This window comes from Pongo pygmaeus, chromosome 2 (assembly GCF_028885625.2).
Source record: "Pongo pygmaeus isolate AG05252 chromosome 2, NHGRI_mPonPyg2-v2.0_pri, whole genome shotgun sequence".
Taxonomy (NCBI): domain Eukaryota; kingdom Metazoa; phylum Chordata; class Mammalia; order Primates; family Hominidae; genus Pongo; species Pongo pygmaeus.
In genome coordinates this window covers 95721637-95739113 of record NC_085930.1, presented here as the reverse complement: position 1 = coordinate 95739113, position 17477 = coordinate 95721637, and the positions used below count along the sequence as shown (strand labels likewise).

The 17477-nt window shown below is 38.0% G+C and overlaps 1 protein-coding gene across 29 annotated transcripts in view; it reads left to right on the top strand.

Annotated features, from left to right (window-relative positions):
* The window catches only part of SLMAP (sarcolemma associated protein), a 170950-nt gene that overhangs the window by 25173 nt on the left and 128300 nt on the right, over window positions 1–17477 (top strand). The window lies entirely within an intron of this gene.

Genomic DNA, 17477 nt, shown 5'->3' with positions numbered 1-17477 from the left:
TTCTAAGTAAATAAATATTGACTGAAATTTTTTTTTTTTTGAGATGGAGTTTCACTCTGTCGTTCAGGCTGGAGTGCAGTGGCGCAATTTCAGCTCTGCCTCCCAGGTTCAAGCAATTCTCCTTCCTCAGCCTCCCAAGTAGCTGGGATTATAGGCATGCAGCACCACACCTGGCTAATTTTTGTGTTTTTACTGGAGGCGGGGTTTCACCATGTTGGCCAGGCTGGTCTCGAATTCCTGACCTCAAGTGACTGCCCACGTCGGCCTTCCAAAGTGTTGGGATTACAGGTGTGAGCCATGATTTTTAAAAGAAAGCATGTTTAGCATATCTCTGTTAGGTAAATTCAGATTTATACTCTTCTATTTTGGGACTTACATTTGATTATTTGTTGGATATAGGATATTTCCATTTTTATGAGATTTGGTCATATAATCTCTTGAAATAGAGAAATTTTGGGGATATTATATCATTATAAGGGCTTATGTTCAAAGAGGACTTTTTCAGTTAAATTCCCCAAATCTTTCCAGCATCTCCCCTTTTCCAGGACCATTTTAATTCTTTTTAAAATTACTTTTTGCTTTTTTGGATGTTGTGCATTTATAGGCAGAAGTTTCCTTTCAATGAGATGTTAATAATATGATCTTATAGTTAAACAGTTTTAGAATTAAAAAGGTGTTTTGTTACTGTGACTGAGCTTTCTGATATCATTTAGTTAAAAAGTAGGAAAAGCCAATGTTTAGGTGGCCAGACTTTCCTTTTTTTCTTCTTTGTTGAGACAGAGTCTCACTCTGTCACCTAGGCTGGAGTGCAGCGGCATGATCTGGGCTCGCTACAACTTCCGCCTCCTGGGCTCAAGCGATCCTCACACCTCATCCACCCAAGTAGCTGGGACTACAGGTGTGCACCACCATGCCTGGCTAATTTTTTTTGTTTTTTGTAAAGATGGGTTTCGCCATATTGTCCAGGCTGGTCTCAAACTCCTGGGCTCAAGCACTCTGTCCACCTTGGCCTCCCAAAGTGCTGGGATTATAGGCATGAGCCACTATGCCCAGCCGTGAATGGATTTTTGTCATTATCTTAGGAGTGGGTTAGTATTGTGTGAGTGGGCGTGTTATAAAAGTGAGCTTGGCCCCCTCTTGCTGTCTCCCTGTCTCATGCTCTCCTGCCTTTCCATGTTCTGCCATGGGGTGCTGCAACAAGAAGGCCCTCACTAGATGATGGCACCTTGATACGGAACTTCTTAGCTCCCAGAACTGTGAGAAATAAATTTCTTTTCTTTATAAATTACCCAATTTGTGATATTGTGGTATAGCAACACAAAATGGACTAAGACAGAAAACTGCTACCAAGAAGTGGGCGTGTTGCTGTAACAAACACCTGAAAATGTTAAAGCAGCTTTGGAACTGGGTAATGGGTAGAGAAGAATTTGGAGGAGCAGGCTAGAAAAAGCCAGTTGTGGTAAATGGAGCATTAATGGTGATTCTGGTGAGAGCTCCGAAGAAGGGGAGACGTGTATCAAAAAATCTGAAAACCTTAGAGATTACTTAAGGGTTCATGATCAAAATATTGGTAGAAATAGGGATAGTAAAGGCCATTCTGATGAGCTCTCAGATGGAAGAGAGAAATATCTTACTGGAAACAGGAGTAGAGGTCATCTTTGTTATGAAGTGGGAGAGAACATGACTGTTCTGTGTCCTTGCCCTAGGTCTTTATGGAAGGCAGAATTTAAGAGTGATGAGCTAGGATATCTGGTGGAAGAAATTTTTAAACAAAATATTGAAGGAGCTACATGGCTATTTGTAACTGCATACAATAAGATGCGAGAGGAGAAAAATGACTTAAAGATGGATTTATAATTAAAAGAGAAACAGGAAAGATTTGGAAAATTTGCAGTCTGGCTATGTAAAGAGTGAAAAGGCATGTTTAAGAGAGCAAGCCAAGGGTGTGGCCAAGTAACTGTTTGCTAAGGAGATTAGTATGGATAGGAGGGAGCCAAGTACTTATGATCAAGAAAATGGGAGAATGACTCTGAAGCCATTTCAGAGATCTTCAAGGCTATCCCTGTCATCACAGGTGCAGACCTCTAGGAAGACAGAACAATTTCGAGTCAGGGCCAGGGCACCCTTTGGCACCTTTCATGGGCTTGATGCCTAGGGCTGCCCCTATCTCTGTTCCCTGCATTCTGTTGCAACACTGCCCCAGCTGTGGCTCAGGTGGGCCCAGGTGTTGCTGAACCTGCTGCTCTGAAAGGTACAAGCCATAAACTTCGGTGGTGTACACTTGGTGATAATTCTGTCACCAAATTCAAGAACTGTGGGGCCATGGCAGCCTCCACCTAGATTTCAAAGGATGTCATGGATAGGCTGCGGGCCCAGACAGAGATGTGTAGGAGAGGCAGAGCCACTACTGAAAGTTCCCACTAGAGCAGTGCCTAGTGAAGCTGTGGGAATGAAGCAGCCCCCAAGACCACAGAACTATAGGACCACCAGCATATAACTGCACCCTGGGAAGGCTGCAGCCATAAGAATCCAACCTGTGAGAGCTGCTGGGTGGACTGAGTCTAGGAAAGCTATAGAGGTAGGGCTGCCTGAGGCCTTTGTGAGCCCAACTCTTTCCCCAGTGGGCCCAGCCTCTGTCTTAGTGTGCCCAGGATTTTGGACATGGCATCAAAGGAGATTCTTCTCTAGCTTTAAGACTTACTGTTGTTTTTCTTGGGACCAGTTACCCCTCTTTTCCTCATCCCTATTGGAATGAGAGTGTCTGTCCTATGCCTGTGCCTTGTGTTTTGGAAAGTTGATAACTTGTTTTAACAGGCTCACACTTGGAGGGAATTTACTTCAGGATGAATCATGCCTTGAATCTCACCTATATCTGATTTAAATGAGACTTTAGACTTTTGAGTTGTTATTGGAATGAGTTAAGACTTTAAGATTATTGGGATGGAATCTTTGCATTTTGCATTGTGAGAAGGACGTGAATTTTGGGGTGCTAGGATGAATGTTAAGGTTTGCATGTGTCTGCCATGGTTCATATGTTGGAAACTTAATCCCCAATGCAACAGCATTGGGAGGTGGGGCCTAATAAGAGGTGATTATTAGGTCATGGATTAATGTTGTTATCTTGGGAGTGGGTTTGTTATAGAAGTGAGTTCTGTCCTGTCTTGCTCTTCCCTTTTCTTGTGCTCTCTTACCCTTCTGCCTTCTGCCATGGTATGTGGTATGATGCAGCAAGAAGGCCCTCACCAGATGCTGGCAACTTGATGTTGAACTTCTCAGCTTTCAGAACTGTGAGATATATATATATATATATATATATATTTTTTTTTTATTAAGTATTCAGTCTATGGTAATCTGTTTATAGCAATACAAAACAAGTATTTCAGCTATAGAATAAAATGTTTTCAAGATTTAGCAAACATGAACGTTTACTTGGTTTTAGAGAATTTGAGGTACATTTCTTATTCTACATAAAATTTAAAACTCAAATATGTTATAATAGGTTAGGGATTACACCAGTCATAATGATGCCATAGTTCCCTTACACCCTGAGAGAATGAGCCATTTTAACAAATAGGATTTTCTGAGCAGTTGAAAATTTATACCTTTTATGCCCAAATCAGTTTTGGACAGAAAGTTAAACATTTCCTGTCATCTTAAATAGAACAAAGGGCATAACCTTTTCTTAGTGACCTACTTGCATTTACTAATAGAATTATGCATTTAAGGGGATTAGAGGTTATAAAGTTTGTGCCCCAGGGCTAAATGACTATCATGGTTTAAAATTTCCTGATATATGAATTTTGTAATGTTTTTATTCTTCTGGGTTTTATTTTCTGTGTCAGCTATTCCTATAGAAACTACATAGCAACATATATGTAAATACAGATCTGTGAGGAAGCATGTGAATTTTATGCTACATGAACTTGCCCATCTGCTTCTGCTACCACACTTCTCTTTTTTCCTTCTTGGTTAAACCTTCTTGGTTTCCTTCTTGTAGTGAATACCACATAAAGTGGTATTATTGAAATCTTTGGTAAAATATATTCCTGAAACCTTTTAGAAAAATGTTAAGAGATTTTATATAAAGACCAGGTCACAAATGGCCATGAAATCTCTTCACCTGTTCATATGTTATTTTTGTATAACATTTTCACATTAACTATGTAGCTACATTTATTGGAAAATATAAGTACTTTTATAGTTATTTCAGCAAACATTTATCAGTCTTCTACTGCTAAGTAAAAGAACCCCGTCTACTACTACTTTTCTAGGTGACAGGGATGAAAAAACAGGTGTCTGAATTTTTGAAGCCTAAAGTCTATTAGAATAAGACAGAATAAAAAACTGTTAAGTATAGTATAATATTTTAGTAGCAGTATATACCTGGTGTTAAATGATATTATAGAGGAGGATCATCTAATTCAGCATATCAGTTTGATAATACTGTGGTAATAACTCCAAAACCACAGTGCCTTATAACAGCAAAGGTTTATTTCTTGCTCATGTTACATGTTTAGGTAGATGGCAGCTCTATCCATAGTTGTTCTCCTTTCAAGGGTTCAGGCTGAAGGAGCAGCCCCTATCTGGGACATGTATGTTCTGGTGGTTGAAAGAAAAGAGCTATCCAGAACAGAACCATGGAATTATAGTTAAAAAAGGGGAACATGTTATTCAACACACACTTTATTGGCCAAAGGAAGTCACGTGGCCATGCATAATGCAATTGGTTAGGGAAGTATAATTAATACTCATATAGGAGAAGCAGTAGAATAATTGAGTACAGTAATACATTCTACTACACTTAGCTTCATTCCCAACTTCCCAAGTGAAAATTATATAGTTTTTTTGTTTGTTTGTTTGTTTTTTTAAGACAGAGTCTCGCTCTGTTGCCCAGGCTGGAATGCAGTGGCACGATCTTGGTTCACTACAACCTCCGCCTCCCAGGTTCAAACGATTCTTCTGCCTCAGTCTCCTGAGTAGCTGGTATTACAGGTGCCCACCACCTTTCCCAGCTAGTCTTTGTATTTTTTTAATTTTTTTTTTGAGATGGAGTCTTGCTCTGTCGCCCAGGCTGGAGTGCAGTGGTGTGATCTCGGCTCACTGCAAGCTCCGCCTCCCGGGTTCACGCCATTCTCCTGCCTCAGCCTCCTGAGTAGCTGGGACTACAGGTGACTGCCACTACGCCTGGCTAATTTTTTGTATTTTTTTAGTAGAGACAGGGTTTGACTGTGTTAGCCAGGATGATCTCGATCGCCTGACCTTGTGATCCGCCCGCCTTGGCCTCCCAAAGTGCTGGGATTACAGGCGTGAGCCACCGCGCCCGGCCGAAAATTATGTAGTTTTGGGAGCCATCAAGTAAAAATGCATTATAGCAAAAATAAAGCTGTTTTCCAGTCCCTTATGAGCATTCTAATATCCATAAGTTAAATTGCTTGTGTCTCCCTTGAAGATGAGAGAAGCTGTAAAGAAATGATAATTTGAGATAATGTTCTTTTTATGGGAGATGGAGGACTATATCATTGACACACTACCTGGTATCTTTTTTGAATAACTCTGACATCAAGTTATGAGGTTCAATAATAAGTTTTTTTTTCTTTTTATGTCTCTTCAGTCTACTTTGTGTTACCCATTAATCGATTGCTTTGTCATGGACTGAATCTATACAATCGTATTTTCAAGCTAAAATCTGGGGTAGATTAGTTCATGGAGTCAAACATTAGCATATTTAAAATAGGAAGTGACATGAATTATGTGGCATTTGCTTATTGGGCATCTCTTTCTTTTTTGAGACAGAGTCTTACTCTGTCGCCCAGGCTGGAGTGCAGTGGTGCAATCTCCGCTCACTACAACTTCTGCCTCTCAGGTTGAAGTGATTCTCCTGCCTCAACTTCCTGAGAGCTGGGATTACAGGCATGCACCACGATACCCGGCTAATTTTTGTATTTTTAGTAGAGACGGGGTTTCACCATGTTGGCCAGGCTGGTCTTGAACTCTTGACCTCAAGTGATCTGCCCACCTCAGCCTCCCAAAAGTGCTGAGATTACAGGCGTGAGCCACTGTGCCTGGCCAGGCATCTCTTTATTGAGTATCTCCTATGTGGCATATTTGCCAGCTGACTGGGATATAGGAGTGAAAGATATGATCCTTGCTTTTAGGGATTCTGCGTAAGTGGACATGTCTCTGGATAATACCAATATGGGAAATAATTGCCAAGAGAGGTACTAGTCAAATGAGCCGCAGTTGAAGTGTTTAGGATGGAATGACCGATGATAAGATGGTGAAGAAAGAGTGCTTAGAATGGTTTCTCCACAGGTGACAGCTGAAACAAGTCTTGAAAGAAGAGCAAGACTTTGTCATGCAAATGAGGGGAAGTACATTCTAGGCAGCACTAATGTATATCATGAGTGATAGCATGAAGGAGTAAAAACAGTGGTGTTTTATAGAAACTGAGTAATTTTTGTGAATCATATAGGAGAGAGGACAGGAGATGAGGCGGAAAAGGTAGATTTGGACCAAGTCTTGAAGGACTTTAGTGTAATGCTGCTTTTTCCTTTAGGAACAGGTAGTGAGGAGTTTGATAAGATTTTAAGTAATATAATCACATGGTTAAATCTTTGTTTTTAGAATAGCAGTCATGGTGATAATGTGGAAGACATTGGCTTCGTGCCTAGAGGCAAGGGGACTTGGTAGAGTGATATAGTAAATCGCTCTAGTTTGTATATTGCTAGAAAAGTAGAGGCTGGGGAAGAACCCTGGGGATGACCAACATTTGAACAGCTGGCAGGGAAAAAAGAAGGCAGACTTAAAAGACTTAAAAGACCATCCAGAGAAGTAGGAGGATGAGGAGAGATTAGATTTGTGAGGTATAAAGCAGGGGAGAGTTTTTGAGAAGAGAGTTGTGAATAGCCCTCAAATGCCACATGATGAGGGTTGAAAGTAGTCCTTGGACTTGTCAGGTAGGGGTCTGTCTCATCAATGGCTTGAGGGCTGGCTGTTCAGTAGAGTGATGAATGTGGAAGCTCGCTGGCAGTTGGTTAAGAAGGCAGTGAGTTAGGGAGTGTGACAGTTCTGTACATGCATTACTATAAGTGGATCCAGAGAGTAATTAAGTTATTTCCATAAGAAAGGTCGTGTTTGTATACTTCAGCGATGATCATTTGTTTTTACCCAGTTTTAATTGTTGCTAACTCCCAAGGAGCCTGTGGTGGTTCTGCCCTTGTGTGTCGGGGGAAATGTGGCATTAAAAAAGCAATAGAGGTCAGGCACTCTCTGTCCAGATTAATTTCTCAATAGAGTTATGTGTAAATTTAAATCTTACTGAGTTGAGTAAGTTTGTGCAAATGGGATGTTGGTAAGGAAAAAATTATTCAATGACACTTGTTAAAGCATGGTAAGGAAGATTTATTCAGGACCATTGAGATAGGTATAGAAACCACTGCAGTGGGGTGTGGGGATTGCGGGGCGAGGGTAGAGAGAGACTGGGCTCACTCTGAATACAGCATGGGCAATTGGGAATCTATAGCCAAGGACCAGTGTGAGGGTCAGTGGATGGAAAATTACTAAGAGGAAACATCAGGGGTAAGGGGGATTCTGGCTAAACCGACTTAATAGGATTCTTGGTGGAGTCAGGCCAGGGTGTTCAGACATCACCTGAGGGATGGTAGATGATGAGGAACCTGATCATACATCGAGGATGATCAGATATCGAGGTTGAGGGGGTTCTGGCTAAACTGACTTAGCAAGGTTCTTTGGCTAAAACTGGATTTTACAAGGAAGTACACAGATGAGCCTAGAAGAAAGTTCATAGGCCTGAGTAAAGTTTGGCCAAGCAAAGAATCTTTGTCAACATGAGTCACATTGTTAAAAATATATGGAAATGTTAAAACTCTGTAATTCAACACAAATTAGAAATTCAGCAGCTATAGATGGTATTCCCATAGATTTTTTGATGTTCTGAGTTCTCTTTTTCTTTATCAAGTCCAAAATGTCATGTTCTGAGTTATTTTTGTTTGTTTGATTTGTTTTGTTTTGTTTTCGAGACGGAGTCTCACTCTGTTGCCCGGGCTGGAGTGCAATGGCACGATCTCGGCTCACTGCAACCCCCACCTCCTGGTTTCAAGCGATTCTCCTGCCTCAGCCTCCCAGGTAGCTGGGATTATAGGCGCCCGCCACCACTCCCGACTAATTTTTTTATTTTTAGTAGAGACGGGGTTTCACCATGTTGGCCACTCTGGTCTCGAACCCCTGACCTTAAGTGATCCACCTGCCTCAGCCTCCCAAAGTGCTGGGATTACAGGCGTGAGCCACTGTGCCCAGCCAATCATCTTCTGAGTTCTTAAAGCCAGAAACTTATCTTTGCATTTCTGATGATAGCAAAAATTAATTCTATGAAAAGTTTGTGTGTGTATATGTGTAAATACGTATGTGGATAGCTAAGTATACATTCAGCTCTTACTATGTCCAAAGCATATGAATGAGAGGCTAAGGACTGCTTACCATGGGAAAGAATGATTGTTACTTTACATTTGGCCAAGATCATAGATCTTATAACAAAAGGATTAAATGTTTTAGTATTGATCCTGTTGAACACCTGACTTTTAAAGAAGGGTTATAAGAGCTTATAAACCAAGGTTAAGAAAAAAAAAAAAGTGGAACACTGTGGTAAAATATTAATCTTTTTGCAGTAGTTATATATTTTGTGAATTATCAAATTCTACCTAATTTTATGTTATTTTAATCATTTATTTTCTATTTGTGCAATTTTGTAGTTTTCTAGTTTTGCATTCTTGTTTTTATAATAGGTGCTAAATATGTGAGTTTGTTAAAATGTACTTTCAACATTAAGTAAAAATGAAACCATCAAGCAATTATTAAACACGTAAGACTAATAATTCTCCTGAATTTATACCATATAAAATAAGGTCATGTATATGGAAGTATTTTATAAACTAGGTAGCTAGAAATTAAGTTGTTAATTTTAAGTAGAAGATAAGTTATTAAATATTCACTGTAAATTTTAAGAACATAATTAAGTTGCTTTGGAGCAAAGGGGTCACATAAAATAATTTCAATTTTAGAAAACAATATCCATGAATATAAAGATAATAAGGATATACTGAAATATATATATATATTAGATACATTTTCTGAGTTCTAGGATGGAAAAACTTATTTGGACAGGGGATGGGGGAAGAGGAATGGCTTTTTATGAGTTTCAGCCCAGTATAAATATAGCAGCAGTCTTACTTTTAAAAAACTGGATGGACGCGTTGGCTCACGCTTGTAATCCCAGCACTTTGGGAGACTGAGGCGGGCAGATCACTTGATGTCAGGAGTTCGAGACCAGCCTGGCCAACATGGCGAAACCCCATCTCTACTGAAAATACAAAAAAAAATTAGCTGGGCATTGTGGAGCATGCCTGTAATTCCAGCTACTTGGGAGGCTGAGGCAGGAGAATCTCTTGAATCCAGGAGGCAGAGGTTGCAATGAGCCAAGACTGCACCACTACACTCCAGCCTGGGCAACAGAGTGAGACTCCATCTCAAAAAGAAAAAAAAAAAGGATCATTTTATTTAGTATATGTAGTAGCTCTGAGCCTTAGTACTCTTTACTTGCACAATGTTTTCTATTGTAAAGCATGTATGTCAAAACCCAGAATCTGCACCGTCACTTCCTTATTGTAAATACGGCTCTGCTACTAAGATAACATCCCTGAAACAGGGTGTAAATTTCTCAGGGTCTTGAAAAACAGTTTGAGAAGGGGGAAAAAAAAGTTAAGGTATGAATAATTTTCTGAGTTATGACTCTTCTTTTAAAGTTCATTTCAATAAACTATCAAATAAATTTCTATTTCAACAGAAAATCCAAAAATTGCTCTTTTTTTGCATAGCATCTGAATTGGCTCAGATTAAGTATTTAAAAATTATAATTTTAATGAATAGTAGAAATCTCTCATATTTGAACCAATTTATGTCTTTTACTAAACTTTAGAGTTGAAACTGATTCATTAATTTTAATAGATCTGTTTATTAATGATCTATTAATGATCTCAAATTTTGCTTGATATTTTAGATGAAAAAACAGTACTTAACAGATAAATCAGAAACAGTAGTAAAATGTAAGAAGTATAACAGGATATTTTAGTGGCCTGTCGTTTTATTATGTTCAAAGGGAATTGTTTGAACTTAAGTTACAGCTTTAATTGCATGTCACATTATCTGCAAGTGTCTTACTTAAAAAGAAAATAAGTGAATTAAGCTAACTAGTGACATTTATCTTTAACAACAGAGCACTTTGATTTGAAGAACAAAATTTTGTAATAATTGTGTTGAATAAATATTTAGATGCGACCTTCTTAGTGATATTTTTATATAAAACATCTTTATTTTGATGGTATTGACTTTACTATTTATACTTTTTATATATAAATGCTTTAAGTAAGAGCAATGTCTATCTTTTTCTCCATGTAAACTTATAAGTAAATTAGCTGAAACAGTCATTGTTAGAAATCATCCTTGCCTAAATTTTAAAGAAAAACATAGTTAAAAAACTACAATAGTGACCAATGTGACAGCACATAATCAATGTGCTGTCACATTTGCCTGAATTATTTTAAGTTGGGGGACTGTCTTATTTGCTTCTGTGTTTATTGTTCTTAGTTTAATTAGTATTGAATAGGTTTTAACAGTTAGGTTTTATATTTTCTCTTTAGATCTCCTCAGTATTGGTTTTGTCTATTCTGTTTCACTTAAATTATATCTTCATCTATAGGGGATTTTATATTCTATATTGTGTGTTCCTTTAAATTGACCATGATGAATTCTGAGTATGTAGGTGTTTGTACCATTTAAGTAGTTAACTCTTTAGAAATGTATGGACTCATTTATATTTTTTATAATATTGACAGTAAAAAATATGGGAAATTTATTAATATGTTTAAACATTTGACAACACAAGCAAGTTATGTGGGCTTTTTAATTTTTTTAAAGAGATTTAAAAAGTCTGGGCTACATTATGTTGCCCAGGCTGAACTCAAACTCCTGGGTTTGGCCAGGTGCGGTGACTCACGCCTGTAATCCCGGCACTTTGAGAGGCTAAGTGGGGTGGATTGCTTGAGCTCAGGAGTTCGAGACCAGCCTGGGCAACATGGCAAAACCCCATCTCTACCAAAAAATTACAAAAATTAGCTGAGCGTTGTGGTGTGCACCTGTGGTCCCAGCAACTTGGGAGGCTGAAGTGGGAGGATCTCTTGAGTCCAGGAGGCTGAAGTTGCAGTGAGCCAAGATCGTGCTACTGCACTCTGCCCGGGTGACAGAGTAAGACCCTGTCTCAATAAAAAAACCCAAAAAATCCTATTGAGCTCAAGTGATCCTCCCATGTCATCCTCCAAGTAGTTAGGACTACAGGCTTATACCCCTACACCCTATAGGCTTCTTATGTCCTTCCAGTTTTTGAGGTTAATTCTTTTCTTCCCAGAAACTCTAGTTTTAGATCTCAGATATCAATGACTTTTTAAATTCATTAACATTTCATTTCTAGATATGAATTTCTAAAACATGTATGATATTTTATAGATTTCAAAGTGCTATTGATTCATTTAGCTAACACTGAATACTTCCTGTGTGCTGAGCTATATTCTATAATCAATAAGTTTCTGTCCGCATGGAGCTGACATTCTAGTGTTCAATATGCCATCATCTATCTTTTGTCATTACCTCAGCCTATTTAGAACAAATGAGAGTGCTTCTGAAATATTGACAGCAAATCCAGCATAATTAATTTGTCCTATTTATTTACTGTGTAATAGCAATGCTTTCATAGATTTCCAGAGTATTCTGGTTAAATTTTAGTTTTGTCCTCAATTAGTAGCATTTGGTGAAATCTGCCCATATCTCCTTCAGTTTTATGAATTTAGATAATATACATACCTTCTTAACCTTGTTCTTTTCTGATGGGTAAACCTTCGCTTATTTTTTAAAGCTGATGTGGTGGCTCATGCCTGTAATCCCAACACTTTGGGAGGCTGAGGTGGGAGGATCACTTGAGCCCAGAAGTTCAAGATCAGCTTGGGCAACAAAGTGAGATCTATCTTTCTTAAAAAAAAAAAAAAAAAATAGCTGGGTGTGATGATGTGTTCCTGTAGCCCCAGCTACTCAGGACTCTGAGATGGGAGGATCACTTTAGCTCAAGAGGTTAGGACTGCCGTGAGATGTGTCCGAGTTACTGTATTCCAGCCTGGGTGACAGAGAGACCCTTTCTTAAAAACAAAAAAATAGTTTTTTAAAGTCATCAGGAAACTTTTTAGATGAGTCATTCAATGATTTAGTTTTGGTGGCTGTTCTTTTTATTTTCTTCCTATTTTGAAACTCACTTTTCTAACTTCTTTAGTATGCATTTTAATAGAACTTTCCAAAGTTCTGTTCGTACACTATACTCTCCTGGTTCTTAATTTTCTGACAGTTTTGGCATTTCCATCTTTGTCTCCATTGTCTGTAGTTACCACAAAGACTTTGTCTTTATCCTTTGGCTTTTACCGTCCTGATTCTCTCTCAAAATTCACATACTTACAGTCTTATATTACCACTTACAAGCACTTCATTTCAAAATTTATGTTTTTTATGAATTTCTCAACCATTTTAGTTCATTTTTACTTTTTAAGTGTACACTATAGTGGTCTTTAGTATATTCACAAAATTGCGCATCTATTACCACTACCTAATTCTAGAACATTTTCATCAGTCCCAAAAGAAAGTTTGTATTCATTAGCAGTCACCACCCCCCATTTTCTCCTCCCTTCAGACCCTGGCAACCGCTAATCTGCTTTCTGTCTCTCTAGATTTGCCTATCTGGACATTTTGTATCGATGGAATGATACAACATGTGGTCTTTTGTGTCTGGCTTCTTTCATTTAACATTTTCAAGGTTCCTCTAAGTTCTAGTTTATATAGGTATTGCATTGCTGGATAAAATTCCATTCTAGAGATAGCTACCACATTTCATTTATCCATTAATCAGCTGCTGATGGACATTTGAGTTTCTGTTCTCTACTTTCGGCTGTTATGAATAATGTCACTATGAAAGTTTGTGTACAAGCTTTTGTGTGAATTTGTGTTCAGCTCTCTTGGGTACATACCTTGAAATTGAATTGTTAGGTAATGTGTAACTCCGTGTTTAACATTTTGAGGAACTGCCAAAATGTTTTCCAAGGTGCTTATACCATTCCAACAGGAATTTCTCCACTTCCTGGTCAATACTTCTTAATGTTGGTCTGTTTTGTAGCCATCAGGTGGGTATGAAATGGTATCTAATGATTTTGATTTGTATTTCTCTAATGACTAATAATCTGATAATCTAATGACTAATAATTGAGCATCATTTCATGTCCTTATCAGACATTTGTATGTATCTTTTTTGGAGAAATATTGATATATATCCTTTTGAAAAATTGAGGCCGGGCATGGTGGCTCATGCCTGTAATACCAGCACTGTGGGAAGCCGAGGCGGGCAGATCACGAGGTCTGGGGTTTGAGACCAGCCTGGCCAGCATTGTGAAACCCCGTCTCTACTAAAAATACAAAAGAATAACTGGGCATGGTGGCGTACACCTGTAGTCCCAGCTATTTGGGAGGCGGAGGCAGGAGAATTGCTTGAGCCTAGCAGGCAGAGGTTGCAGTGAGCTGAGATCACGCCACTGCACTCCAGCCTGGGCAACAGAGAGAGAATGCGTCTCAAAAAAAAAAAAAAAAAAAAGAAAGAAAAAAAAGAAAAGAAAAATTGGATTATCAGTTGTATATTCAGGATATAATTCCTGTATCAGATAAATGATTTGTAAGTATTTTCTCTCATTCTGTGGGTTGTCTTGGTGGTATCTTTTTTTGTTGATTGTGGTAAAATATGCATAACATAAAATGTACCATTTGTACAATTTTAAGTGTACATTTCAGTGGCATTAAGTACATTCACAGTGTTGTGCAACTATAACCTCCATTTCCAGAACTTTTTCATCATCCCAAACAGAAACACTGTACCCATTAAATAATAACTCTCTCTTTCCCCCTCTCCCAGCCTCTAGTAACCTCTATTCTACTTTCTGTCTCTAGGACTTTGCCTATTCTACGTGCCTCAAATAAGTGGAATCATATAGTATTTGTCCTGATAGTATCTTTTAAAGTGTAAACATTTTTAATTTTGATGAAGTCCAATTTATCTATTTTTATTTTTATAAGTAATTTTTAGTAATTAAAACATTTTAAATTCATGTTGTCACTTGCGCCTTTGGTGTTATTTCTAAGAAGCCATTGCCTAATCTAAGGCCATGAACGTGTATTTTAACCATTTTGAGTACTCTCTTACTTGGCTTTCCCTTCTATATTTAAAACATCCACCAATATAACTATCAAAGGTTTTATGGGAGGAGTTTTATTAAGTGTTCTGCTCTTTTTTGTTGTTGTTAAGATCAGAATAGTAGTTTTCAAATGGTAGAGTCTTCTGAGATGTTTAGTAAAATAAAAGTCCCTCAGCTGTTTTGTGTATTTGTAATAAACTTCCAGGAGACTTTGCATGATGTGGTTGAAAGAGTGTGGAATTAGAATAGTCTAGCCTAGTAATTAAGAGTATGGATCGTGGAGCCTAACTACCTGGGTGTGAATTGTGGCTGTGTCACTTCCTGGCTGATTTTGGACAAGTCACTTGTTCTCTCTGGACCTTCATTTCCTCCCTCATAGGATTGTTGCAAGGATTAGCTAGGATATAGCTGTAAAGCACTTAGAATATCTGTGGATATATATAACTTAGAATATCTGCAAAGCACTTAGAACGATTTGGCAACAATCACCATGTAAGTATTAGCTATTATTATACCCTTTAAGTCACAGTAATGTCATTTCTAGAGACCTAATCTAAGAACATTATCAGAGATGTTACATAAAGATGTGTGTATAACAGTTTCATCACAGAGACTGATTGTAAAATTAACCACATATAGTCAGTAGACATATGGTTAAATAAATTAATGAAATGTCATAAAACCATTAAGTCACATTGTCAAAAATACTTAATGCCATGGGATGATATCAGTGGAAATGTCAAAAATGCAACTATATGTAGAGTATGTCTCTAAAATTTTTTAAAAATTCAAGGCAAGGGGCTGGATATGGTGGCTCATGTCTGTAATCTCAGCACTTTGGAAGACCAAGGTGAGAGATCACTTGAGGCCAGGAGTTCGAGACCAGCTTGGGCAACGTAGTAGGACCCCCGTCTCTACAATTTTTTTTTTAAAATTAGCCGAGCATGGTGGCATGTGCCTATAGTCCCAGCTACTTGGGAGGTTGAAGCAGAAGGATCACTTGAGCCCAGGGGTTGGAGGTTACCGTGAGCTATGATTGTACCACTGCCCTCCAGCCTGGGTGACAGAGTGAGATCCTGTATCTTAAAAAAAAAAAAAAAATGCCAGGTGCGGTGGCTCATGCCTGTAATCCCAACACTTTGGGAGGCTGAGGCGGGCGGATCACCTGAGGTCAGGAGTTTGAGACCAGCCTGACCAACATGGAGAAACCTTGTCTCTACTAAAAATACAAAATTAGCCAGGCGTGGTGGCAGGTGCCTGTAATCCCAGCTACTCGAGAGCCTGAGGCAGGAGAATCGCTTGAACCTGGGAGGCGGAGGTTGCAGTGAGCTAAGATCGTGCTATTGCACTCCAGCCCGGGCAACAAGAATGAAACTCCGTCTCAAAAAAAAAAAAAAAAAAAAAAAAAATACGAGGCAGGCGAGTGGAATGTTAGTCGTGTAATGCATATAAAGCAATATGTTAAATTGTTGATAGTGGTTATTCTTGGAAGCTGGGTGGTGTTATTTCAATTTTCTTCTGTACTTTATTCTTCTGATTTCAATAAGTATTTTATACTTGGAAAAACAAAATAAATTATTTTTGAAAAAGATTAAATGAAAAGCCTCATAATGTGAATAGGAAACCTGAGTTTAGTACCAGTTATGTTATTAAATAGTTAGAAACCTCGAATTAATTTTATCTCTTCCTTGAGGAGCACAGTTTGTTTATTTGTAAAGTGATGAGTTGGACTAAAATAGACAGTATGGTAGAGCAGTAAAGATCTGGAAGTCAGGAGTGAGGAATTAGGGATGACTGTGGAGGTCACTGCATGGGTTCATATCCTGGTTTCACCTCTTATTACCTTGGTGACTTTTGGCCAGAAATTTAGCTTCATTGTGCCTTAGGGTTTTTTTCATTTGTAAAGTGCAGATAATAATAATACCTCATGGGGCTGTGAGAATTAAATGAGTTAATATATGTGAAGGCATACATGGCATGGCACACACGGTAAAGACTAAATAAGTGTTAACTAAATTTATTGGTATGTAAGCTCCTTTCTAAGCAGTCATTTATTACCAAGAATATTTTTAGTCAGGTGGGTGGTTTCTTAAATTTGTCTGTCATTTGAAAGTTTAACTAATTTTTTATTTAGGTATTTTCAGGATTGCTGAAGCTGTCTATTTGTGAAGTAGAATATTTTGGACTTTGGACTTGCTTTGTTTACTTGTCTTGTTCTTATATAGGCTGCTTTGGGGCCCTAAGTTACCTCATTGATGAGGGTATTTTGTAGTCCTTTTTAGCACTAAAAATCTCATACTTGATTTTGTAGAGTGTTTTCTGACTCTCTTTGTTTTGAAACTAATGTTGTATGCAGCTTAATCTAAGTTGCATGGGCTGTTAGGTTGTAGCTATTTTTCCTCAACTGATGTTTTAATTTTAAATTTAGGAAATGGCATAAAACCCAAGAGAATATATATTATAACTCAGTTGACTAGCCTATTCTAGGGAAAGCTAACATTATGACATAAACTCAGCTAAAAGCTGGTAAAGCATGACCTCAGGTTTAACTCAATTGATGCACAGGTGTTATTTAACGTAATCCCAGAAAAAGAAATGTAGCCAAATGCTATTAAGAGATAAATCTGAAAATCACTTTCAGAGTCAGCAACCGTATTGAAATTCACTTTTGGAACTCTGAACAAAGACTGCAGAAGTGTTACTTTTATAATATTATTTTATTTCACTGTCTATATGAGATAAGTCTTCAGTGAATACTGACTCAGTTATTGTATTGCTTTGGAAATGTTGTCGGTGAGCAAGTCACTCTAGAGTACCCACTCAGTTTATAGTTGCAGTCATAATAAAAATGATTATATTATTTCCTTATGGGGTAAGAATGGAAATTATATTTTAATATATTTATTCTTAGATCTTCAGAAGCTTTCCCTATCTCTGCATGGTGTAGCTGCAGAAGCAGCCCAACATAGGAGTCCAGTCATCATTTCTGTATTAAGAGTGTAAGTTAGAGTAACATTACCAGGAAGCAAAAGGTAGGAGTTTGCCACAGTTAAGGGATACAATAACAGATGCTAAGGGATACTTATAACAGATGTTAAAGGATATTCTTTGCTAATCGTAATAACTTTTGTT